At 49.2% G+C, this 27610-nt stretch overlaps 1 protein-coding gene across 7 annotated transcripts in view; it reads left to right on the top strand.

Moving 5' to 3' along the window:
* Positions 1–27610, top strand: part of KCNU1 (potassium calcium-activated channel subfamily U member 1) — a 513844-nt gene that overhangs the window by 49274 nt on the left and 436960 nt on the right. The gene's annotated exons all lie outside the window — the stretch shown is intronic.

Genomic DNA, 27610 nt, shown 5'->3' on the forward strand with positions numbered 1-27610 from the left:
GTCGACTACGACGAAGTAAAATTGCACCTGAGGGTGAATAAAACCATTCAGTGTATGATTGTGGCAATAAGGGATGTGTTGCATATTGAGGATGAACCCTTGGTCCCCGACACAAGGGTACACATGTTTAAGGAAAATAAACAGATTATTAATTTTCCCACATCTCATGAATTAAATGATTTCTTTGGAAAAGCTTGGGAGACTCCGGAAAAGAGACCGCAGATCCCCAAAAGAATTTATATGGCATACCTCTTCCCTAAGCAGGACAGGGAGATTTGGGAATCATCCCCCACTGTGGACAAGGCCCTGACGCACTTGTCCAAGAACGTGGCGCTACCGTCTCCTGACACAGCGGCCCTTAAGGACCCTGCAGATCGCAGGCAAGAAACTACCTTAAAGTGTATTTATTCTCATACGGGGGCTGTGCTAAGACCGACAATTGCGTCGGCATGGGTGTGTAGCGCAATTGCAGCTTGGACAGATGAGCTGACAGATCAATTTGATAATATGGATAAGGATACTATATTCTTAACTCTAGCCCATATAAAAGACGCAGTCTTATTTATGAGGGATGCTCAAAGGGACATTGGATTGCTGGCTTCTAGGGCCAATGCCATGTCTATCTCATCGAGAAGATCAGTGGCGGATCCAGGGGGGGGGCACTCGGGCCCGTGCCCCCCCTGTCATTTCTGGCCTTAGTCCCCGTTCTCCCCCTGCGCCGCACATCGAGATGACGGGCGCCCGCTGAGATTGTGTTACCAGCGGGCGCTCGTCTCCCTGCACAGCGGCAGCCGGAGGCAGGAGCTCAGTACTGAGCTCCGGCTTCCGGCGCTGTCACTGTGCGCCGTGCGCCATGGGAGAGACGTCAGTCATGACGTCTCTCTCATAGTGCTGACTGAGGAGCGGACGCCCAGGGAGGAGGAGGACTGCAGCGGCGCGGGAACGGGGCTCGGTAAGTATGTTTTTTTTCTTCCTTAATGCAGCGGGGGCATCTCCTGGGGGCAAACTACGGGGGACATTACTACTGGGGGGGCATCAACAAGGGGCATTACTACTGGGGGCATTATTACTGGGGGGCATCTACTGGGGGCATCACTACTGAGGGGTCATCTATTGGGGGCAGCTACTGGGGGACATTTTTACTGGGGGCCATCTACTGGGGGCATTACTACAGGGGGGTCATCTATTGGGGCAAACTCGTAGGGGGCATTATTACTGGGGGGGTCATCTATTGGGGGCAGCTACTGGGGCATTATTACTGGGGGGCATCTACTGGGGGCATTACTACTGGGGGCATTACTACTGGGGGGTCATCTATTGGGGGCAGCTACTGGGGGACATTTTTACTGGGGGGCATCTACTGGGGGCAAACTACTGGAGGACTATTACAAAGGTGCCAACTACTGGCGGTGTAACTACAGGGGCATTACTACTGGCGGCTTAACTACAGGGGCATTACTACTTGGGGGCTAAACTACAGGGGGGCCAAACTACTGGGGGCTTAACTACAGGGGCCGAACTACTGGGGGATAACTACTGGGGCCAAACTACTGGGGGCATTACTACTGAAGGCTAAGCTACAAGGGGGCATAACTACAGGGACTAAACTACAATGGGGCAAACTACAGGGGGGCATTACTACTGGTGGCTAAACTACTGGGGGCATTACCACTGGGAGGCTAAACTAAAGGGGGGGGGGGTAAACTACTGGGGTCATGACTGCAGGGGAATTACCACTGGGGGCATAATGACTGGGGGCATTACTACATTACTACAGGCAACATTACTACTGGGGGCAATACGGGCATTGCAAAAGGGGCACCACTACTTGGGGGTCTATATAAGGGGCACTACCAGTACAGTGGACATTGCATAATGAGCGCTACAACTGTGGGCATTGTATAAGAAGCGCCACCTCACATGCACCGAAGCCGCACGCAAATGTAATTGCCCCTTCCATGGTGCCCCCCCCTATCATTTTCTACTGGATCCGCCCCTGGAGAAGATCCTTATGGACTCGCCAATGGACGGGTGATGCGGATTCCAAAAAACATATGGAAGTACTACCCTATAAGGGTGATGTATTGTTTGGGGATGGGCTGACGGACCTGGTTTCCACAGCTACAGCAGGTAAATCAAATTTTTTACCATATATTCCCCAACAGCAAAAGAAAGTAACACCCTATCAGATGCAGTCCTTTCGGTCGCACAAGTCCAAAAGAGGTCGGGGATCCTCTTTCCTCGTCAGAGGTAAGGGCAGAGGCAAAAGAGCACCTGCTTCGGCAGGTGCCCAGGAACAAAAGTCCTCCCCGGCTGCTCCAAAACCCACAGCATGACGCTGGGACTCCCCTGAGGGAGTCCGCACCGGTGGGGGCACGTCTTCGACTTCAGTCAGGCCTGGGTCAGATCAGACCTGAATCCCTGGGTGTTGGAAATAGTTTCCAAGGGGTACAAACTGGAATTCGAGGAGGTGCCCCCGCGCCGATTTTTCAAATCGGCCCTACCAGCTTCCACATCGGAAAGGGATGTAGTGTTAGCTGCAATTCAAACGCTGTGTATACAGCAAGTGATAATCAAGGTTCCCCTGCACCAGCAGGGAAGAGGTTACTACTCAACCCTATTTGTGGTCCCGAAACCGGACGGTTCGGTCAGACCTATTTTGAATCTGAAATCCCTAAACCTGTACATAAAAAGATTCAAATTCAAAATGGAATCACTCAGAGCGATAATAGCCAACATGGAGGAGGGGGAGTTTATGGTGTCTCTGGACATAAAGGATGCGTACCTTCATGTCCCCATATATGCCCCACATTAGGAATACCTGAGATTCGCTGTACAGGATTGTCATTACCAATTTCAGACGTTGCCGTTTGGACTTTCTACGGCCCCGAGGATTTTCACCAAGATAATGGTGGAAATGATGGTGGCCCTGCGCAAGCATGGAGTCACAATTATCCCATACTTGGACGATCTCCTTATAAAAGCGAGATCAAGGGAGAAATTGCTGAGCAGTGTGGCACTCTCTCTGAGAGTGCTCCATCAACATGGTTGGATTCTAAATCTACCGAAGTCACAGTTGATTCCGACAACTCGACTACCGTTCCTAGGTATGATACTGGTTACGGAACAAATGAAGGTCTTCCTCCCAGTAGAGAAAGCCCAGGACATCCAGAACATGGTCAGAGACCTGCTAAAACCGAAAAGGGTGTCAGTTCACCAATGCACTCGAGTTCTGGGAAAAATGGTGGCGGCCTACGAGGCCATTCCCTTCGGAAGGTTCCATGCAAGGACTTTTCAATGGGACCTTCTGGACAAAGTGGTCCGGGTCCCATCTGCACTTACATCGGAAAATAACTCTGTCCCCAGGGGCCAGAGTGCCTCTCCTGTGGTGCTTGCAAAGTGATCACATGCTGGAGGGTCGCCGGTTCGGAATTCAGGACTGGATCCTGGTTACCACGGACGCGAGCCTCCGAGGATGGGGAGCGGTCACACAGGGAAAAAAATTTCAGGGTCTTTGGTCAGACCAGGAGTCCTGTCTACACATCAATGTGTTGGAACTCAGGGCCATTTACAATGGCCTTCGACAAGCGGAGAGTCTTCTTCGAAACCTACCGGTACTGATTCAATCAGACAATGTCACAGCAGTGGCTCATGTGAACCGCCAAGGCGGGACAAGAAGCAGAGTCGCGATGGCGGAAGCCACCAGGATTCTTCGCTGGGCAGAAAATCATGTAAGCGCTCTGTCGGCTGTCTTCATTCCGGGAGTGGACAACTGGGAAGCAGACTTCCTCAGCAGACACGATCTCCATCCAGAAGAGTGGGGACTTCATCAAGAAGTCTTTACAGACATAACACGTCTTTGGGGAACTCCTCAAATAGACATGATGGCGTCACGCCTCAACAAAAAGCTTTGGAGGTATTGTGCCAGGTCTCTGGACCCTCAGGCAGTGGCAGTAGACGCTCTGATAACACCGTGGGTGTTCAAATCGGTCTACGTGTTTCCTCCTCTTCCTCTCATCACAAAAGTGTTGAGGATCATAAGGCAAAGAAGAGTACAGACGATACTCGTTGTCCCAGACTGGCCTCGAAGGGCCTGGTACTCAGATCTACAAGAGATGCTCACAGGAGATCCCTGGCCTCTTCCTCTGAGGGAAGACCTGTTGCAACAGGGGCCCTGTGTATTTCAGGACTTACCGCGGTTACGTTTGACGGCATGGCGGTTGAACGCCGAATCCTAGCGAAAAAGGGGATTCCGGAAGAGGTCATCCCTACTTTAATAAAGGCTAGGAAGGAGGTGACGGTTAAGCATTATCACCGTATCTGGCGAAAGTATGTGTCTTGGTGTGAGACCAAGAATGCACCTACGGAAAATTTTCATCTGGGTCGTTTTCTCCACTTCCTACGGACAGGAGTGGATATGGGCCTGAAATTAGGCTTTGTTAAGGTTCAGATTTCGGCCCTCTCGATTTTCTTTCAGAAGGAATTGGCTTCTCTTCCAGAAGTCCAGACGTTTGTAAAGGGAGTGCTACACATCCAGCCTCCTTTTGTCAACCAAACAAAAAGAGAAAACTCTTTTGCTGCGCCTGTGTATATTGAACTAAAATAAATATAAATATGAGTTGAACCTGGAATTTATGGCGTGGGAAAACACGTTCGCCACTATAAGGAGATGTGCAGCCCTCCTATAAGGTTAAACGAATTGTAAGATGTAAATAGAGGCGCTCATGAAAAACACACACCAAAAAATCACAGGTTCAATATCAGCCAAGGAATCAAAGTATAAAATATATATATGTTTATTAATAATAAAAAATACTATTTCATGATGGAAAATTCACAATTAATATTCCTTATGATTTTAGTATAATGTATGAAATACAGAGAATTAAAAAATTCTTTCAAAAAATTGCATGAATTATCTGAATCTTAATGGTGTATTCATATACTTGAAAAATCACTGAACTATACAATTCAAGAGATGTGTATCAAAAATGTTGCAGTCTCTTAAACACTGTTGCCACAGCTGTTAGACGTGATTCCTGAGTATGTCACAATGACTGCACGTATTAATGATAGTCAGCATGGGTTAATATATAAAATACCTCTCCATAAGGGCTGGTGAACCCGAGCGTCCCCGGGTGAGTCCAAGAGATTGCCCAGTGAATAAGGAAGCTGGAGGGTACGTAGGATGTCTGAGTCTGTTTGCCGACTGCAGGGTTTGTTTGGTTATCCTGCTGATTATACCTTGCGAATGCTGTGCAGGTAATTGTGCTGGATCAGGTGATATCTTAAGCCCAGGTGTATAGGAGCGTTCCTTCCAGGCTTACCTGGACGTGCACCGTCCGCCAGTAGAGTTCAAATTGGAAGACGCTGAATGTGATGACCGTACCCGTGTGGCGTCTGCAGTTGTACGTGTAGCCAAGTGGGGATTAGCGGACCCGTAGCCGTGCGGCGTCTGCAGCTGATCGTATAGCCCCGTGGAGAGCCGTCCAGGTGTTCAGTGATTAGCAAGAAGGGGAGGAGTTCTGACGCGTTTCGTCACGTGACCCGTGACTTTTTCAAAGTGGCACCGTGAGACCTCAACGTGGTGTTGCAGTTCCTAAAATCACACTGGTTTGAACCACTTAACAAGGTTGAGTTGGAATTTCTTACTTGGAAGGTGGTCATGTTGTTGGCCTTGGCATCAGCAAGGCGAGTATCAGAATTGGCGGCTTTGTCACACAAAAGCCCCTACTTGATTTTTCATGTGGATCGAGCTGAACTGAGGACACGTCCGCAATTTTTGCCTAAGGTGGTTTCTTCATTCCATGTGAATCAACCTATTGTGGTGCCTGTGGCTACAAGTGACCTGGAAGATTCCAGATCCCTGGACGTAGTCAGGGCCTTAAAGATTTATGTAGCCAGGATGGCTAGAATTAGGAAAACAGAGGCTCTGTTTGTTAGAGATGAGCGGGTTCGGTTCCTCGGAATCCGAACCCGCCCGAACTTCATGATTTTTTACACGGATCCGAGCGACTCGGATCTTCCCGCCTTGCTCGGTTAACCCGAGCGCGCCCGAACGTCATCATGACGCTGTCGGATTCTCGCGAGACTCGGATTCTATATAAGGAGCCGCGCGTCGCCGCCATTTTCACACGTGCATTGAGATTGATAGGGAGAGGACGTGGCTGGCGTCCTCTCCATTTAGATTAGGGTTGAGAGAGAGAGAGAGAGAGATTGACCTGAGGCTGTGATACTGTAGAAGAGAGTGCAGAGTTTAGTGACTGACGACCACAGTGACCACCAGACAGTGCAGTTGTTTGTTTTATTTAATATATCCGTTCTCTGCCTGAAAAAAACGATACACACAGTGACTCAGTCACATACCATATCTGTGTGCACTGCTCAGCCCAGTGTGCTGCATCAATGTATATATATATCTGACTGTGCTCAGCTCACACAGCTTATAATTGTGGGGGAGACTGGGGAGCACTGCAGTGCCAGTTATAGGTTATAGCAGGAGCCAGGAGTACATAATATTATATTAAAATTAAACAGTGCACACTTTTGCTGCAGGAGTGCCACTGCCAGTGTGACTAGTGACCAGTGACCTGACCACCAGTATATATAATATTAGTAGTATACTATCTCTTTATCAACCAGTCTATATTAGCAGCAGACACAGTACAGTGCGGTAGTTCACGGCTGTGGCTACCTCTGTGTCGGCACTCGGCAGCCCGTCCATAATTGTATATACCACCTAACCGTGGTTTTTTTTTCTTTCTTTATAGTCATACTAGTTACGAGTATACTATCTCTTTATCAACCAGTCTATATTAGCAGCAGACACAGTACAGTGCGGTAGTTCACGGCTGTGGCTACCTCTGTGTCGGCACTCGGCAGCCCGTCCATAATTGTATATACCACCTAACCGTGGTTTTTTTTTCTTTCTTTATACATACATACTATTTACGAGTATACTATCTCTTTATCAACCAGTCTATATATTAGCAGCAGACACAGTACAGTGCGGTAGTTCACGGCTGTGGCTACCTCTGTGTCGGCACTCGGCAGCCCGTCCATAATTGTATATACCACCTAACCGTGGTTTTTTTTTCTTTCTTTATACATACATACTAGTTACGAGTATACTATCTCTTTATCAACCAGTCTATATATTAGCAGCAGACACAGTACAGTGCGGTAGTTCACGGCTGTGGCTACCTCTGTGTCGGCACTCGGCAGCCCGTCCATAATTGTATATACCACCTAACCGTGGTTTTTTTTTCTTTCTTTATACATACATACTAGTTACGAGTATACTATCTCTTTATCAACCAGTCTATATTAGCAGCATACACAGTACAGTGCGGTAGTTCACGGCTGTGGCTACCTCTGTGTCGGCACTCGGCAGCCCGTCCATAATTGTATATACCACCTAACCGTGGTTTTTTTTTCTTTCTTTATAGTCATACTAGTTACGAGTATACTATCTCTTTATCAACCAGTCTATATTAGCAGCAGACACAGTACAGTGCGGTAGTTCACGGCTGTGGCTACCTCTGTGTCGGCACTCGGCAGCCCGTCCATAATTGTATATACCACCTAACCGTGGTTTTTTTTTCTTTCTTTATACATACATACTAGTTACGAGTATACTATCTCTTTATCAACCAGTCTATATTAGCAGCAGACACAGTACAGTGCGGTAGTTCACGGCTGTGGCTACCTCTGTGTCGGCACTCGGCAGCCCGTCCATAATTGTATATACCACCTAACCGTGGTTTTTTTTTCTTTCTTTATACATACATACTAGTTACGAGTATACTATCTCTTTATCAACCAGTCTATATATTAGCAGCAGACACAGTACAGTGCGGTAGTTCACGGCTGTGGCTACCTCTGTGTCGGCACTCGGCAGCCCGTCCATAATTGTATATACCACCTAACCGTGGTTTTTTTTTCTTTCTTTATACATACATACTAGTTACGAGTATACTATCTCTTTATCAACCAGTCCATATATTAGCAGCAGACACAGTACAGTGCGGTAGTTCACGGCTGTGGCTACCTCTGTGTCGGCACTCGGCAGCCCGTCCATAATTGTATATACCACCTAACCGTGGTTTTTTTTTCTTTCTTTATACATACATACTAGTTACGAGTATACTATCTCTTTATCAACCAGTCTATATTAGCAGCATACACAGTACAGTGCGGTAGTTCACGGCTGTGGCTACCTCTGTGTCGGCACTCGGCAGCCCGTCCATAATTGTATATACCACCTAACCGTGGTTTTTTTTTCTTTCTTTATACATACATACTAGTTACGAGTATACTATCTCTTTATCAACCAGTCTATATATTAGCAGCAGACACAGTACAGTGCGGTAGTTCACGGCTGTGGCTACCTCTGTGTCGGCACTCGGCAGCCCGTCCATAATTGTATATACCACCTAACCGTGGTTTTTTTTTCTTTCTTTATACATACATACTAGTTACGAGTATACTATCTCTTTATCAACCAGTCTATATATTAGCAGCAGACACAGTACAGTGCGGTAGTTCACGGCTGTGGCTACCTCTGTGTCGGCACTCGGCAGCCCGTCCATAATTGTATATACCACCTAACCGTGGTTTTTTTTTCTTTCTTTATACATACATACTAGTTACGAGTATACTATCTCTTTATCAACCAGTCTATATTAGCAGCAGACACAGTACAGTGCGGTAGTTCACGGCTGTGGCTACCTCTGTGTCGGCACTCGGCAGCCCGTCCATAATTGTATATACCACCTAACCGTGGTTTTTTTTTCTTTCTTTATACATACATACTAGTTACGAGTATACTATCTCTTTATCAACCAGTCTATATATTAGCAGCAGACACAGTACAGTGCGGTAGTTCACGGCTGTGGCTACCTCTGTGTCGGCACTGGGCAGCCCGTCCATAATTGTATATACCACCTAACCGTGTTTTTTTTTTCTTTCTTTATACATACATACTAGTTACGAGTATACTATCTCTTTATCAACCAGTCTATATTAGCAGCTGACACAGTACAGTGCGGTAGTTCACGGCTGTGGCTACCTCTGTGTCGGCACTCGGCAGCCCGTCCATAATTGTATATACCACCTAACCGTGGTTTTTTTTTCTTTCTTTATACATACATACTAGTTACGAGTATACTATCTCTTTATCAACCAGTCTATATTAGCAGCAGACACAGTACAGTACGGTAGTTCACGGCTGTGGCTACCTCTGTGTCTGCACTCGGCAGGCAGTCCATAATTGTATACTAGTATCCATCTCCATTGTTTACCTGAGGTGCCTTTTAGTTGTGCCTATTAAAATATGGAGAACAAAAATGTTGAGGTTCCAAAATTAGGGAAAGATCAAGATCCACTTCCACCTCGTGCTGAAGCTGCTGCCACTAGTCATGGCCGAGACGATGAAATGCCAGCAACGTCGTCTGCCAAGGCCGATGCCCAATGTCATAGTACAGAGCATGTCAAATCCAAAACACCAAATATCAGAAAAAAAAGGACTCCAAAACCTAAAATAAAATTGTCGGAGGAGAAGCGTAAACTTGCCAATATGCCATTTACGACACGGAGTGGCAAGGAACGGCTGAGGCCCTGGCCTATGTTCATGGCTAGTGGTTCAGCTTCACATGAGGATGGAAGCACTCAGCCTCTCGCTAGAAAAATGAAAAGACTCAAGCTGGCAAAAGCAGCACAGCAAAGAACTGTGCATTCTTCGAAATCCCAAATCCACAAGGAGAGTCCAATTGTGTCGGTTGCGATGCCTGACCTTCCCAACACTGGACGTGAAGAGCATGCGCCTTCCACCATTTGCACGCCCCCTGCAAGTGCTGGAAGGAGCACCCGCAGTCCAGTTCCTGATAGTCAGATTGAAGATGTCAGTGTTGAAGTACACCAGGATGAGGAGGATATGGGTGTTGCTGGCGCTGGGGAGGAAATTGACCAGGAGGATTCTGATGGTGAGGTGGTTTGTTTAAGTCAGGCACCCGGGGAGACACCTGTTGTCCGTGGGAGGAATATGGCCGTTGACATGCCAGGTGAAAATACCAAAAAAATCAGCTCTTCGGTGTGGAGGTATTTCACCAGAAATGCGGACAACAGGTGTCAAGCCGTGTGTTCCCTTTGTCAAGCTGTAATAAGTAGGGGTAAGGACGTTAACCACCTCGGAACATCCTCCCTTATACGTCACCTGCAGCGCATTCATAATAAGTCAGTGACAAGTTCAAAAACTTTGGGTGACAGCGGAAGCAGTCCACTGACCAGTAAATCCCTTCCTCTTGTAACCAAGCTCACGCAAACCACCCCACCAACTCCCTCAGTGTCAATTTCCTCCTTCCCCAGGAATGCCAATAGTCCTGCAGGCCATGTCACTGGCAATTCTGACGATTCCTCTCCTGCCTGGGATTCCTCCGATGCATCCTTGCGTGTAACGCCTACTGCTGCTGGCGCTGCTGTTGTTGCTGCTGGGAGTCGATGGTCATCCCAGAGGGGAAGTCGTAAGCCCACTTGTACTACTTCCAGTAAGCAATTGACTGTTCAACAGTCCTTTGCGAGGAAGATGAAATATCACAGCAGTCATCCTGCTGCAAAGCGGATAACTGAGGCCTTGACAACTATGTTGGTGTTAGACGTGCGTCCGGTATCCGCCGTTAGTTCACAGGGAACTAGACAATTTATTGAGGCAGTGTGCCCCCGTTACCAAATACCATCTAGGTTCCACTTCTCTAGGCAGGCGATACCGAGAATGTACACGGACGTCAGAAAAAGACTCACCAGTGTCCTAAAAAATGCAGTTGTACCCAATGTCCACTTAACCACGGACATGTGGACAAGTGGAGCAGGGCAGGGTCAGGACTATATGACTGTGACAGCCCACTGGGTAGATGTATGGACTCCCGCCGCAAGAACAGCAGCGGCGGCACCAGTAGCAGCATCTCGCAAACGCCAACTCTTTCCTAGGCAGGCTACGCTTTGTATCACCGCTTTCCAGAATACGCACACAGCTGAAAACCTCTTACGGCAACTGAGGAAGATCATCGCGGAATGGCTTACCCCAATTGGACTCTCCTGTGGATTTGTGGCATCGGACAACGCCAGCAATATTGTGTGTGCATTAAATATGGGCAAATTCCAGCACGTCCCATGTTTTGCACATACCTTGAATTTGGTGGTGCAGAATTTTTAAAAAAACGACAGGGGCGTGCAAGAGATGCTGTCGGTGGCCAGAAGAATTGCGGGACACTTTCGGCGTACAGGCACCACGTACAGAAGACTGGAGCACCACCAAAAACTACTGAACCTGCCCTGCCATCATCTGAAGCAAGAAGTGGTAACGAGGTGGAATTCAACCCTCTATATGCTTCAGAGGTTGGAGGAGCAGCAAAAGGCCATTCAAGCCTATACAATTGAGCACGATATAGTAGGTGGAATGCACCTGTCTCAGGCGCAGTGGAGAATGATTTCAACGTTGTGCAAGGTTCTGATGCCCTTTGAACTTGCCACACGTGAAGTCAGTTCAGACACTGCCAGCCTGAGTCAGGTCATTCCCCTCATCAGGCTTTTGCAGAAGAAGCTGGAGACATTGAAGGAGGAGCTAACACGGAGCGATTCCGCTAGGCATGTGGGACTTGTGGATGGAGCCCTTAATTCGCTTAACAAGGATTCACGGGTGGTCAATCTGTTGAAATCAGAGCACTACATTTTGGCCACCGTGCTCGATCCTAGATTTAAAGCCTACCTTGGATCTCTCTTTCCGGCAGACACAAGTCTGCTGGGGTTGAAAGACCTGCTGGTGACAAAATTGTCAAGTCAAGCGGAACGCGACCTGTCAACATCTCCTCCTTCACATTCTCCCGCAACTGGGGGTGCGAGGAAAAGGCTCAGAATTCCGAGCCCACCCGCTGGCGGTGATGCAGGGCAGTCTGGAGCGACTGCTGATGCTGACATCTGGTCCGGACTGAAGGACCTGACAACGATTACGGACATGTCGTCTACTGTCACTGCATATGATTCTCTCAACATTGATAGAATGGTGGAGGATTATATGAGTGACCGCATCCAAGTAGGCACGTCACACAGTCCGTACTTATACTGGCAGGAAAAAGAGGCAATTTGGAGGCCCTTGCACAAACTGGCTTTATTCTACCTAAGTTGCCCTCCCACAAGTGTGTACTCCGAAAGAGTGTTTAGTGCCGCCGCTCACCTTGTCAGCAATCGGCGTACGAGGTTACATCCAGAAAATGTGGAGAAGATGATGTTCATTAAAATGAATTATAATCAATTCCTCCGCGGAGACATTGACCAGCAGCAATTGCCTCCACAAAGTACACAGGGAGCTGAGATGGTGGATTCCAGTGGGGACGAATTGATAATCTGTGAGGAGGGGGATGTACACGGTGATATATCGGAGGGTGATGATGAGGTGGACATCTTGCCTCTGTAGAGCCAGTTTGTGCAAGGAGAGATTAATTGCTTCTTTTTTGGGGGGGGTCCAAACCAACCCGTCATATCAGTCACAGTCGTGTGGCAGACCCTGTCACTGAAATGATGGGTTGGTTAAAGTGTGCATGTCCTGTTTTGTTTATACAACATAAGGGTGGGTGGGAGGGCCCAAGGACAATTCCATCTTGCACCTCTTTTTTCTTTTCTTTTTCTTTGCATCATGTGCTGATTGGGGAGGGTTTTTTGGAAGGGACATCCTGCGTGACACTGCAGTGCCACTCCTAAATGGGCCCGGTGTTTGTGTCGGCCACTAGGGTCGCTAATCTTACTCACACAGTCAGCTACCTCATTGCGCCTCTTTTTTTCTTTGCGTCATGTGCTGTTTGGGGAGGGTTTTTTGGAAGGGACATCCTGCGTGACACTGCAGTGCCACTCCTAGATGGGCCCGGTGTTTGTGTCGGCCACTAGGGTCGCTAATCTTACTCACACAGCTACCTCATTGCGCCTCTTTTTTTCTTTGCGTCATGTGCTGTTTGGGGAGGGTTTTTTGGAAGGGACATCCTGCGTGACACTGCAGTGCCACTCCTAGATGGGCCCGGTGTTTGTGTCGGCCACTAGGGTCGCTAATCTTACTCACACAGCTACCTCATTGCGCCTCTTTTTTTCTTTGCGTCATGTGCTGTTTGGGGAGGGTTTTTTGGAAGGGCCATCCTGCGTGACACTGCAGTGCCACTCCTAGATGGGCCCGGTGTTTGTGTCGGCCACTAGGGTCGCTAATCTTACTCACACAGCTACCTCATTGCGCCTCTTTTTTTCTTTGCGTCATGTGCTGTTTGGGGAGGGTTTTTTGGAAGGGACATCCTGCGTGACACTGCAGTGCCACTCCTAGATGGGCCCGGTGTTTGTGTCGGCCACTAGGGTCGCTTATCTTACTCACACAGCGACCTCGGTGCAAATTTTAGGACTAAAAATAATATTGTGAGGTGTGAGGTATTCAGAATAGACTGAAAATGAGTGTAAATTATGGTTTTTGAGGTTAATAATACTTTGGGATCAAAATGACCCCCAAATTCTATGATTTAAGCTGTTTTTTAGTGTTTTTTGAAAAAAACATCCGAATCCAAAACACACCCGAATCCGACAAAAAAAATTCGGTGAGGTTTTGCCAAAACGCGTTCGAACCCAAAACACGGCCGCGGAACCGAACCCAAAACCAAAACACAAAACCCGAAAAATTTCAGGCGCTCATCTCTACTGTTTGTCCTGTATGCGGCCAATAAGATTGGCGCACCTGCTTCGAAGCAGACTATTGCTCGCTGGATCTGTAATACGATTCAGCAGGCTCACTCTACGGCTGGATTGCCGGTACCAAATTCGGTTAAGGCCCATTCCACTAGGAAGGTGGGCTCTTCTTGGGCGGCTGCCCGAGGCGTCTCAGCATTACAACTTTGCCGAGCGGCGACTTGGTCGGGGTCAAACACTTTTGCTAAATTCTACAAGTTTGATACCCTGGCTGATGAGGACCTAGCGTTTGCCCAGTCAGTGCTGCAGAGTCATACGCACTCTCCCGCCCGATTGGATGCTTTGGTATAAACCCCATGGTCCTTACGGAGTCCCCAACATCCTCTAGGACGTAAGAGAAAATAAGATTTTAAACCTACCGGTAAATCTATTTCTCCTAGTCCGTAGAGGATGCTGGGCGCCCGTCCCAGTGCGGAAACTCTGCAAGACTTGTATATAGTTGTTGCTTACATAAGGGTTATGTTACAGTTGAAATCGGTCTTGGACCGTTACTGTGGTTGTTCATACGGTTAACTGGTTATGTATGATCCAGGTTACATGGTATGATTGGTGTGGGCTGGTATGAATCTTGCCCTTGGATTTCTAAATCCTGCCTTGTATTGTCCATCTCCTCTGGGCACAGTTCTCTAACTGAGGTCTGGAGGAGGGCCATAGAGGGAGGAGCCAGTGCACACCCATAGTCAAAGTTCTTTTTAGGTGCCCTATCTCCTGCGGAGCCCGTCTATACCCCATGGTCCTTACGGAGTCCCCAGCATCCTCTACGGACTAGGAGAAATAGATTTACCGGTAGGTTTAAAATCTTATTTTTACACGGGTCTGAGGCATACTCTGATTCTCCCGTATGGCTCGGTTAATCCGAGCGTGCCCGAACGTCATCATCCCGCTGTCGGATTCTCGCGCGATTCGGATTCTATATAAGGAGCAGCGCGTCGCCGCCATTTTCACTCGTGCATTGGAAATGTTAGTTAGAGGACGTGGCTGGCGTCCTCTCCGTTTATTTTGTTGATGCAAATATTTGTGCTTATTGCTTAATTGTGGGGACTGGGGAGCAGCTGTATTATATAGGAGGAGTACAGTGCAGAGTTTTGCTGATCAGTGACCACCAGTTTTATCCGTCCTCTGTTTGAAAAACGCTCCATATCTGTGCTCAGTGTGCTGCATATATCTGTGCTCACACTGCTTTATTGTGGGGACTGGGGACCAGCAGTATTATATAGGAGGAGTACAGTGCAGAGTTTTGCTGACAGTGACCACCAGTATATATAGCAGTACGGTACGGAAGGCCACTGCTCTACCTACCTCTGTGTCGTCAAGTATACTATCCATCTAGATTCTATACCTGTGGTGCATTTTAGTTTTGCAGTTTGCTGACAGTGACCACCAGTATATATAGCAGTACGGTACGGAAGGCCACTGCTCTACCTACCTCTGTGTCGTCAAGTATACTATCCATCTAGATTCTATACCTGTGGTGCATTTTAGTTTTGCATTTTGCTGACAGTGACCACCAGTATATATAGCAGTACGGTACGGAAGGCCACTGCTCTACCTACCTCTGTGTCGTCAAGTATACTATCCATCTAGATTTTATACCTGTGGTGCATTTTAGTTTTGCAGTTTGCTGACAGTGACCACCAGTATATATAGCAGTATGGTACGGAAGGCCACTGCTCTACCTACCTCTGTGTCATCAAGTATACTATCCATCTAGATTCTATACCTGTGGTGCATTTTAGTTTTGCAGTTTGCTGACAGTGACCACCAGTATATATAGCAATACGGTACGGAAGGCCACTGCTCTACCTACCTCTGTGTCGTCAAGTATACTATCCATCTAGATTCTATACCTGTGGTGCATTTTAGTTTTGCAGTTTGCTGACAGTGACCACCAGTATATATAGCAGTACGGTACGGAAGGCCACTGCTCTACCTACCTCTGTGTCGTCAAGTATACTATCCATCTAGATTCTATACCTGTGGTGCATTTTAGTTTTGCAGTTTGCTGACAGTGACCACCAGTATATATAGCAGTACGGTACGGAAGGCCACTGCTCTACCTACCTCTGTGTCGTCAAGTATACTATCAGTGGCGGTTCTTGCCACGGGCAAGCGGTACTTTTGCCCGGGGCGCCGCCTTCCGGAGGGCGCCGGCGCCATCCGGAGGGCGCCGGCGCCATCCGGAGGGCGCCGCACCAGGGCAAGATCCGCCACTGTGCCCCCCGCAGTGCCCTGCTGTGCCCCCCTGCTTTGAAGGGAACCAGACGCGTAGCGTCTAGTTTCCCTTCATTGAGAAGACCTTAGTTGTGCGGTGCGCGATGATGTCATCGCGCACCGCACAGCAAAGGTCCTCTCCATGAAGGGAAACTAGACGCTACGGTCTAGTTTCCCTTCATGTAGAGGACCTTTGCTGTGCGATGCGCGATGACGTCATCGCGCACCGCACAGCATAGTGGCACAGACACTAGGGGTCATAATTGACCTCTAGTGTCTATGCTGTTCTATGGGAGAGACGTAATAACGTCTCTCCCATGGATCGAAGAGAAGAGAGGAGAGGAGAAGAGCGGTGCCGCCGGCAGAGGGGGTCTGCAGCGGTCTGGATCAGGAACGGGGATGGTAAGTATACTTTTTATTTATTTAATTTTTTATTTCAGCGTCGTGACCACGCCCCCATTTGAAGTCACGCCCCTATATTTTGCCCGGGGCGCCACAAAGCTAAGAACCGGCCCTGTATACTATCCATCTAGATTCTATACCTGTGGTGCATTTTAGTTTTGCAGTTTGCTGACAGTGACCACCAGTATATATAGCAGTACGGTACGGAAGGCCACTGCTCTACTTACCTCTGTGTCGTCAACTATACTATCCATCCATACCTGTGGTGCATTTCAGTTGTGCGCAGTATATATAGTAGTAGGCCATTGCTATTACTGGCATATAATTCCACACATTAAAAAATGGAGAACAAAAATGTGGAGGTTATAATGGGGAAAGATTAAGATCCACTTCCACCTCGTGCTGAAGCTGCTGCCACTAGTCATGGCCGAGACGATGAAATGCCATCAACGTCGTCTGCCAAGGCCGATGCCCAATGTCATAGTAGAGAGCATGTAAAATCCAAAAAACAAAAGTTCAGTAAAATGACCCAAAAATCAAAATTAAAAGCGTCTGAGGAGAAGCGTAAACATGCCAATATGCCATTTACGACACGGAGTGGCAAGGAACGGCTGAAGCCCTGGCCTATGTTCATGGCTAGTGGTTCAGCTTCACATGAGGATGGAAGCACTCATCCTCTCGCTAGAAAAATGAAAAGACTTAAGCTGGCAAGAGCACAGCAAAGAACTGTGCGTTCTTCTAAATCACAAATCCTCAAGGAGAGTCCAATTGTGTCTGTTGCGATGCCTGACCTTCCCAACACTGGACGGGAAGAGCTTGCGCCTTCCACCATTTGCACGCCCCCTGCAAGTGCTGGAAGGAGCACCCGCAGTCCAGTTCCTGATAGTCAAATTGAAGATGTCACTGTTGAAGTACACCAGGATGAGGATATGGGTGTTGCTGGCGCTGGGGAGGAAATTGACAAGGAGGATTCTGATGGTGAGGTGGTTTGTTTAAGTCAGGCACCCAGGGAGACACCTGTTGTCCGTGGGACGAATATGGCCATTGACATGCCTGGTCAAAATACAAAAAAAATCACCTCTTCGGTGTGGAATTATTTCAACACAAATGCGGACAACAGGTGTCAAGCCGTGTGTTGCCTTTGTCAAGCTGTAATAAGTAGGGGTAAAGACGTTAACCACCTAGGAACATCCTCCCTTATACATCACCTGGTCCGCATTCATCAGAAGTCAGTGACAAGTTCAAAAACTTTGGATGACAGCGGAAGCAGTCCACTGACCACTAAATCCCTTCCTCTTGTAACCAAGCTCCTGCAAACCACACCACCAACTCCCTCAGTGTCAATTTCCACCTTACACAGGAAAGCCAATAGTCCTGCAGGCCATGTCACTGGCAAGTCTGACGAGTCCTCTCCTGCCTGGGATTCCTCCGATGCATCCTTGAGTGTAACACCTACTGTTGCTGGCACTACTGTTGTTGCTGTTGGGAGTGGATCGGCATCCCAGAGGGGAAGTCGGAAGACCACTTGTACTACTTCCAGTAAGCAATTGACTGTCCAACAGTCCTTTGCGAGGAAGATGAAATATCACAGCAGTCATCCTGCTGCAAAGCGGATAACTCAGGTCTTGTCAGCCTGGGTGGTGAGAAACGTGGTTCCGGTATCCACCGTTAATTCAGAGGCAACTAGAGACTTGTTTGAGGTACTGTGTCCCCGGTACCAAATACCATCTAGGTTCCATTTCTCTAGGCAGGCGATACCGAAAATGTACACAGACGTCAGAAAAAGAGTCACCAGTGTCCTAAAAAATGCAGTTGTACCCAATGTCCACTTAACCACGGACATGTGGACAAGTGGAGCAGGGCAGACTCAGGACTATATGACTTTGACAGCCCACTGGGTAGATGTATTGCTTCCCGCAGCAAGAACAGCAGCGGCGGCACCAGTAGCAGCATCTCGCAAACGCCAACTCGTTCCTAGGCAGGCTACGCTTTGTATCACCGCTTTCCATAAGAGGCACACAGCTGACAACCTCTTACGGAAACTGAGGAACATCATCGCAGAATGGCTTACCCCAATTGGACTCTCCTGGGGATTTGTGACATCGGACAACGCCAGCAATATTGTGCGTGCATTACATCTGGACAAATTCCAGCACGTCCCATGTTTTGCACATACATTGAATTTGGTGGTGCAGAATTATTTAAAAAACGACAGGGGCGTGCAAGAGATGCTGTCGGTGGCCCGAAGAATTGCGGGCCACTTTCGGCATTCAGCCACCGCGTGCCGAAGACTGGAGCACCAGCAAATACTCCTGAACCTGCCCTGCCATCATCTGAAGCAAGAGGTGGTAACGAGGTGGAATTCAACCCTCTATATGCTTCAGAGGATGGAGGAGCAGCAAAAGGCCATTCAAGCCTATACATCTGCCCACGATATAGGCAAAGGAGGGGGAATGCACCTGACTCAAGCGCAGTGGAGAATAATTTCAACGTTGTGCAAGGTTCTGCAACCCTTTGAACTTGCCACACGTGAAGTCAGTTCAGACACTGCCAGCCTGAGTCAGGTCATTCCCCTCATCAGGCTTTTGTAGAAGAAGCTGGAGACATTGAAGGAGGAGCTAAAACAGAGCGATTGCGCTAGGCATGTGGGACTTGTGGATGGAGCCCTTAATTCGCTTAACCAGGATTCACGGGTGGTCAATCTGTTGAAATCAGAGCACTACATTTTGGCCACCGTGCTCGATCCTAGATTTAAAACCTACGTTGTATCTCTCTTTCCGGCAGACACAAGTCTGCAGAGGTTCAAAGACCTGCTGGTGAGAAAATTGTCAAGTCAAGCGGAACGTGACCCATCAACAGCTCCTCCTTCACATTCTCCCGCAACTGGGGGTGCGAGGAAAAGGCTAAGAATTCCGAGCCCACCCGCTGGCGGTGATGCAGGGCAGTCTGGAGCGAGTGCTGACATCTGGTCCGGACTGAAGGACCTGCCAACGATTACTGGCATGTCGTCTACTGTCACTGCATATGATTCTCTCACCATTGAAAGAATGGTGGAGGATTATATGAGTGACCGCATCCAAGTAGGCACGTCAGACAGTCCGTACGTATACTGGCAGGAAAAAGAGGCAATTTGGAGGCCCTTGCACAAACTGGCTTTATTCTACCTAAGTTGCCCTCCCTCCAGTGTGTACTCCGAAAGAGTGTTTAGTGCAGCCGCTCACCTTGTCAGCAATCGGCGTACAAGGTTACTTCCAGAAAATGTGGAGAAGATGATGTTCATCAAAATGAATTATAATCCATTCCTCCGTGGAGACATTCACCAGCAATTGCCTCCAGAAAGTACACAGGGATCTGAGATGGTGGATTCCAGTGGGGACGAATTAATAATCTGTGAGGAGGGGGATGTACACAGTGAAAGGGGTGAGGAATCGGAGGATGATGATGAGGTGGACATCTTGCCTCTGTAGAGCCAGTTTGTGCAGGAGAGATTGATTGCTTCTTTTTTGGTGGGGGCCCAAACCAACCAGTCATTTCAGTCACAGTCGTGTGGCAGACCCTGTCGCTGAAATGATGGGTTCGTTAAAGTGTGCATGTCCTGTTTATACAACATAAGGGTGGGTGGGAGGGCCCAAGGACAATTCCATCTTGCACCTCTTTTTTCTTTCATTTTTCTTTGCATCATGTGCTGTTTGGGGACAATTTTTTTGAAGTGCCATCCTGCCTGACACTGCAGTGACACTCCTAGATGGGCCAGGTGTTTGTGTCGGCCACTTGTGACGCTTAGCTTAGTCACACAGCGACCTTGGTGCGCCTCTTTTTTTCTTTGCATCATGTGCTGTTTGGGGACTATTTTTTTGAAGTGCCATCCTGTCTGACACTGCAGTGCCACTCCTAGATGGGCCAGGTGTTTGTGTCGGCCACTTGTGTCGCTTAGCTTAGTCACACAGCGACCTTGGTGCGCCTCTTTTTTTCTTTGCATCATGTGCTGTTTGGGGACTATTTTTTTGAAGTGCCATCCTGCCTGACACTGCAGTGCCACTCCTAGATGGGCCAGGTGTTTGTGTCGGCCACTTGTGTCGCTTAGCTTAGCCATCCAGCGACCTCGGTGAAAATTTTAGGACTAAAAATAATATTGTGAGGTGTGAGGTGTTCAGAATAGACTGAAAATGAGTGTAAATTATGGTTATTGAGGTTAATAATACTATGGGATCAAAATGACCCCCAAATTCTATGATTTAAGCTGTTTTTGAGGGTTTTTTGTAAAAAAACACCCGAATCCAAAACACACCCGAATCCGACAAAAAAATTTCAGGGAGGTTTTGCCAAAACGCGTCCGAATCCAAAACACGGCCGCGGAACCGAATTCAAAACCAAAACACAAAACCCGAAAAATTTCCGGTGCCCATCACTACCTAGAACCTGACTTTTGCTCGCTATTGAGGCTAACAATTCTCTTATTCATGCCCTCACTTCAGTGGCAGTGTTAGAGATCACGGGGACAGCTGTTTTTCGGAGCTGAATTGCTGCAGTAGTTACTGTAAGTATCCACTGCTGCAAATAACAGCGAGCTGGATACATAATTAGCAGGGGCGATCTGATCTCCAGTGATGAGTGCTGTAGGCCTATTCTACATTTTGTTTGTCTTTTTTACACTTAACTGCTTGTGTATCACTGTTATTTTTCCCTGCACAACAGTACAGAGACTTTTTGCAGCCTCATATAAATAAATTAAAAAACTGTAAAGAGCGGTGATGTAGGGGGGTGCCCTTGTAAACCCTTTATTTGTTTTTGTGATAGTTCCTTTTTACTGTAGCTGTTTGGAATATCCCTTCTGAAATCAGCTGCTTCTTTCCTTGAAACCATTAATCTCAAACAACTTTTTTCTCCATTTGTAGACTTTCCCTTCACAAAAGTCAGTTGCAGGCTGATTCCCCTGAAATCTCACATTCAGTTTTGGGTGTAATGCATAAGTTAACTTAAGTACACAATGGGGGTCATTCCGAACCGTTCGCACACTGCAGTATGTCGCAGCGGTGCGAATGGGTCGGAACTGCGCATGTGCGACGGACGCATTGCGCAGTGACGCCGCCAGCGGAAAGAGTGATCGCAGCAGCGATCGCAAGAAGACTGACTGGTGGGAGGCGTTCCGTGCGTCAACTGACCGTTTTCCAAGCGTGGTGAGGCGAACACAGGCGTGTCCAGGCGTTTGGAGGGCGGATGTCTGACGTCAATCCCGGGACCTTCGTCGCTGGATCCGTCGCACATGGTAAGTAAGTCTGACCCTGGTCTTGTTTTGCAGGAAACTTTTTTAACATAGCAGGGCTGCACAAGCGATTGCAGCCCTGCTATGCTAAAATACACTCCCCCATAGGCGGCGTCAAGTTGATCGCACAAGCAGCAAAAAGTTGCTTCGTGCGATCAACTCGGAATGAGGTCCAATGTTAGTTGCAGCAATGCATTAGTATTGGTGGGTCTCCTAGGCTCTGTCCAGGCAGAGCAGGTTGTAGTAACTCCTGTCAACAGAGTGTTACCCACGTACATGATATACTGCCTATAGACTGCGGGGTATCCGGTCTCTAGGTCGACCACACTTAGGTCGACAATGTCTAGGTCGACCACTATTAGTCGACAGTAACTTGGTCGAAAGGGTTTCTAGGTCGACAGGGTCTCTAGGTCGACATGTTCTACGTCGACAGGCCAAAATGTCGACATGAGTTTTTCACAATTGTTTTTCTTTTTTTTTAATTTTTCATATTTAACGATCCATGTGGACTACAACTGGGAATAGTAACCTGTGCCGAGCACAGCGAGCCACTTTGCCTGAAGCATGGCGAGCGAAGCGAGACATGCGATGGGACACAGTGAACTAATTGGGGTTCCCAGTCACTGTACAGAGAAAACGAGAGAAAAAACCCTCATGTCGACATACCACACCCAGACTGCGGCCCCGGCAGGAGTGAGGAAAGTTACCCTGTCATGGCAGAAACCCTGTGGAAGGAGCTAGCACAATGGGCCTAATTCAGATATGATCGCAGCAGCAAATTTGTTAGCTAATGGGCAAAACCATGTGCACTGCAGGGGGGGGCAGATATAACATGTGCAGAGAGAGTTAGATTCGGGTGGGTTATATTATTTCTGTGCAGGGTAAATACTGGCTGGAGGTACTCTCTTTTAAGGGAGACATTCTTTTCGGAGAAGACCTCAACAAGATAGTGGCTGACTTAGCTTCTGCTAAAACAGCATGTCTACATAGTACTGCTCCTTCGGTGCCGAAGGCTAAGAGTACTCCATTTCGATCCTTTTGTCCTTCAGGGAAAACAAAAGGTCAGGCGTACCCGAAACAGGTTCGCACTTCTAAACTCAATAAACCCAAACCTAAACGGGCCTGGGCTGCCCGTCAGCCTGCTTCCAAAACTGACAAGCCTGGCGCATGATGGGGTGGGCCTCCCTCTGGGGGATCCCAGGGTGGGGGGCCGACTTCTAGGGTATACTCAGGAATGGTTGAAGACCACTTCCGATGCCTGGGCACGGGAAGTCGTCACTCGAGGTTACGCCGTATCCTTCAAGAATCATCCCCCTCATCGATTTTGCCTGACAGATGTCCCTTCGGATCAGGTGAAGGCAAAAACTCTTCATTCAGTGGTACAGTCCCTCCTGGACACAGGAGTGGTAGTACAGGTGCCTCTGGCTCAGAGAGGCAAGGGGTACTATTCACCGCTGTTCCTAGTCCCGAAACCGAATGGGTCATCCCGGCCCATTCTCAACCTCAAGTCATTGAACAAATTTGTGAGGGTCTCCAAGTTTCATATGGAAACTCTTCGCTCTATTTTTCTGACCTTGGAACCTGGGAATTATATGGTTTCCCTGGACATACAGGATGCTTACCTGCATATTTCTATTGCAGTGTCGCATCAGCAGTACCTGAGGTTTGCGGTTGGCAACCTCCATTACCAGTTTCGGGCGTTACCTTTTGGTTTGACCACGTCTCTGTGAGTCTTCACCAAAGTCATGGCGATAATGACGGCTGTACTCCGCCTTCAAGGGGTCAGGATCCTACCGTACCTGGACAACTTGTTGATCCTGGCAAATTCCCCAGAAATTCTCCTACGCCATCTGGATCTGACTATCCGGTTTCTGCAAGCCCACGGGTGGCTCATCAACTGGAAGAAATCTTCCCTGGTCCCTGCTCAGAGCATGGTGCACCTGGGGGCGTTGGTGGACACTCACAACCAGCGGTTGTGCTTGTCTCAGGAGAAAGTCCTGAAGCTTCAGGACAGGATTCGATGCTTCCTAACTCGTCCGCAAGTGTCGATACATTCGGCAATGCAAGTGCTAGGTCTCATGGTGTCGGCTTTCGACATGGTGGAGTACGCTCAATTCCATTCCTGACCTCTGCAGAAGCTGATTCTTGCCAAGTGGGACGGCCTGCCTCACTGGATTAGGTCTCAAATGATCTCCTTGTCTCCGGAGGTCCGTCTGTCACTGAGATGGTGGCTTCAGGACCAACGATTGAGCAGAGGTCGTCCCTTCTGGATCTCCAACTGGGTCCTTCTGATGATGGATGCCAGTCTGAGAGGTTGGGGCGCGGTGTTGGAGCAACACTCCCTTCAGGGTCGGTGGACCAAGGAGGAGTCTCTCCTCCCAATAAACATTCTGGAATTGCGGGCGGTGTTCAACTCATTGGACTTTGCCCAGCATTTAATACAGAACAGACCTGTTCAAGTACAGTCAGACAACGCCTCCACGGTGACGTACATCAATCATCAAGGCAGCGCTCGAAGCCGCATGGCATTGAGGGTAGTATCACGGATTCCTCAGTGGGCGGAGCGCCATCTGCCAGCAATATTGGCAGTGTTCATTCCGGGGGTCCTAATTGGGAAGCGGACTTTCTCAGTCATCAGGACGTACACGCCGGAGAGTGGAGCCTCCATCCAGAAGTGTTTCAACTCCTCGTGGACAAGTGGGGCCTTCCAGATGTGGACCTGATGGCATCTCGACACAATCACTAGGTTCCGGTCTTCGTAGCAAGGAAAAGGTATCCTCAAGCAGCGTTCGTGGACACATTGGCAATTCCATGGAACTTTCGTCTGCCATACGTGTTCCCTCCGGTGTCACTTCTGCCCTGAGTAATAAGGAAGTTCAAGCAAGAAAGAGGAATCCTACTTCTGATCGCTACAGCGTGGCCTAGAAGGCATTGGTTCTCAGACCTTCAGGGTTTATCGATAGTGCGGCTCCTTCTACTTCCGCAGCGCCCAGATATCCTCATTCAGGGCCCCTGTGTATATCAGGATTTAGCCCGATTGGCTTTGACAGCGTGGCTCTTGAAGCTTCCGTCTTGAGCGCTAAAGGATTTTCTGAGGCGGTCATTCAAACCATGTTGAAGGCCCGGAAACCGGCTTCTACTCGGATTTAGCATAGGGTCTGGAATTCTTACTTTGCTTGGTGCGCATCTAGCAATTATGACGCTTACAAGTTTAGTACGGCCAAACTTTTGGCCTTTCTACAACAGGGCCTGGACTTCGGCCTTCGTCTGGCCTCCATCAAGGTTCATATTTCTGCCTTGTCGGTTTGGTTCCAGAGAAAAATTGCGACCTTACCTGATGTGCATACGTTCACTCAGGGTGTGTTGCGGATTCAACCTCCTTATGTCCCGCCTGTGGCTCCTTGGGATCTGTCGGTGGTACTGGAGGCATTGCTAGGGTCTCCGTTTGAGCCTCTTGAATCTGCAGACCTTAAGTGGCTTTCTCTTAAGGTATTGTTTCTGCTGGCTATTGCCTCTGCTAGACGTGTGTTGGATTTGGGTGCCTTGTCTTGCAGGTCACCTTATCTGATTTTTCACCGTGATCGGGCGGTTCTTATGTAAGAGGGTGGCGGTGCGTGTAGTGCCTGCGGCCGTGCAGGTGTAGGTTCACCACTTACCAGGCGCCGCACTCTCTCACCTTCAGGTACCGGAACCTTCAACGGACCTGGAAAATCTTCAGTCGGACCCGGACACGACGACCTAGGAGAAAGGAGATTGCTGAGTGCCGTCCTCCTGACTGTGGACCGAAACGCCCTCCGGAACCGAGGAAAATAGCGCTTTCGGGCTAGGTGAGGGTCATCCCAGGCGTACGCCTCAGAGCCCGAATTTCACCTATTGGCACTCTCGCACCAGGTGGAAATTCTACCTTGCACCGGTGTGCAAGGCTCACCGTTCGCCCTGAAGGAAGGGAGATAGATAGGGACAACACAGAAGGAACACACAGACAGATGTTACTCACCGTCCTACGTCTTGTACTCTGATCTTCTCCACTTACAGGTCCCTATAAGGAGGCAAAGAGAGAAACAGCCGTGCAGGGCCTAACTCTAACCTAATGTAAAACCCTTATACTAACTACAACAGCAGAGCCCTCAAACTAGCTCTGTGGGTGTGGTGCAACAAAACTAAACACAGACTTAACAAACTTACACTTTGCCCTGCACGGTAACATCACACATAACATCATCAGAGTACAGAATCAACGGTGCCGTTCCTTTAAAACCCTACTCTGGGGGGGGTGAACGCCGTACAGCCTACCCACCTCCTATATCCTCTCTTATGTGGGGCTCAGGCCAGGGAGCCTGCCTACCTATACCCCTTGGGATGGACTGGACCTAGTGCCCAGTGCCACCCGTATCCACCTTCGGGGGTACCTCTTCTTGCCTGGGCCTATTGCCCCCTATTTGCGCACGGGCCCGAGGCCCGACATTACCCACGGGCCTAGCGCCCGCCTAACTTGTCACCCATTGGGTGACCTGGGCCTAGTACCCAGGGTCACCTTATAACCCTAAGCCAAAATGAACTAGGGCCTAATGCCCTCTAATGCTCCACAGGCCTAGTGCCTGATCTTGCCCACGGGCCTAGTGCCCGCCTAACTTGCGCCACGGGCCGAGGCCCGACTATAAGTGCCCACGGGCCTAATGCCCGAACACCCGGTGGTCTAGGGAGGAGAGAGAGGGTTCAGGGGCACCTGAGAAGGGCCTACCTGACCCGGTGGGAGAGGCACCAGGGGGGAGCTTCGTCAGCTCTCTTCCTTCCCATCCCTGGTGGCCTCTCCGGCACTAACCTTCACTCTTCTGCCGCTGGCCCGTCCTGGCCAGCGGCGCCGATGTCGCCTCTCCGAGTCCAGCCGCCGCTGGACATCTTCTCTCAGGAGCCGGTCATCTTCTCGCCTCTTCCGCGGCCTCAGGACCTTCCATCTCGACGTCCTCTTCTTCCTCGCGCCGCCCGTATCTTCGCCGCTCTTAGGCGCGGCTTCTTCTCTGTTCGGCTCCCGCCCGGCGTTTGACGTCAGATGCCGGGGCGGGGCCTATGACGCAGCGAGCGCCGATTGGCTCGCCGCGCCTGTCTCCGATTGGCCGGCGAGCCGCGATTGGCTGGCGGACGGTGCCGGATTTAAAATCCCGCGGGCGGTGCTTTTCATTGGCGGCCAGATTGGCGCCAAGTTTAAAACGCCGCCGTGCCGCTGCCCGTCGCCGCCGACAGTCTGGTGCAGGGAAACGTCTGATCCCTGCACTAGACACCCGCCGCTGCTGCACACCCAGCGCTGGGGACAGACAAGCTGCCCCAGCGCTGTCCACAGCCAGGGACTGCACCTCTGATGTGCCCTGGGACACAGGGCACATCCCTACATTTAGAACACGTCCCGGGTATTTACCGAAGGTGGTGTCTTCTTTCCACCTTAATCAGGAGATCGTGGTTCCGGCCTTTGCCTCTCCTGACTTGTCTTCCAAAGAGAGGTCTTTGGATGTGGTACGGGCTCTCCATATCTACGTGAAGAGAACTGCCTCCATCAGGAAGTCGGATTCTGTCTTTGTTCTGTTTGGGTTTCACAAACGTGGCTGGCCTGCTCACAAGCAGGCTCTGGCCAGATGGATTAGAATGGTGATTGCACATGCTTATGTACAGGCTGGCTTTCCAGCTCCTGCTACCATAAAGGCCCATTCTACTCAGTCGGTTGGACCTTCTTGGGCGGCCCGCCATGGTGCTATTCTTGAACAATTGTGCAAGTCGGCTATGTGGTCCTCCGGGAACACGTTCATAAGGTTCTGTGCCTTCGATACTTCCGCCTCCCAGGATGCTTCCTTTGGATGCCGGGTTCTTGTGCCTGCTAACAGTGCGTCCCCTCCCATAAGGAACTGCTTTAGGACATCCCCAATGTCATTCCCTGTGGAGCCCAGTGTACCCCGCAGCAGAAAACGAGATTTATGG

This window comes from Pseudophryne corroboree, chromosome 6, assembly GCF_028390025.1.
Source record: "Pseudophryne corroboree isolate aPseCor3 chromosome 6, aPseCor3.hap2, whole genome shotgun sequence".
Lineage (NCBI taxonomy): Eukaryota > Metazoa > Chordata > Amphibia > Anura > Myobatrachidae > Pseudophryne > Pseudophryne corroboree.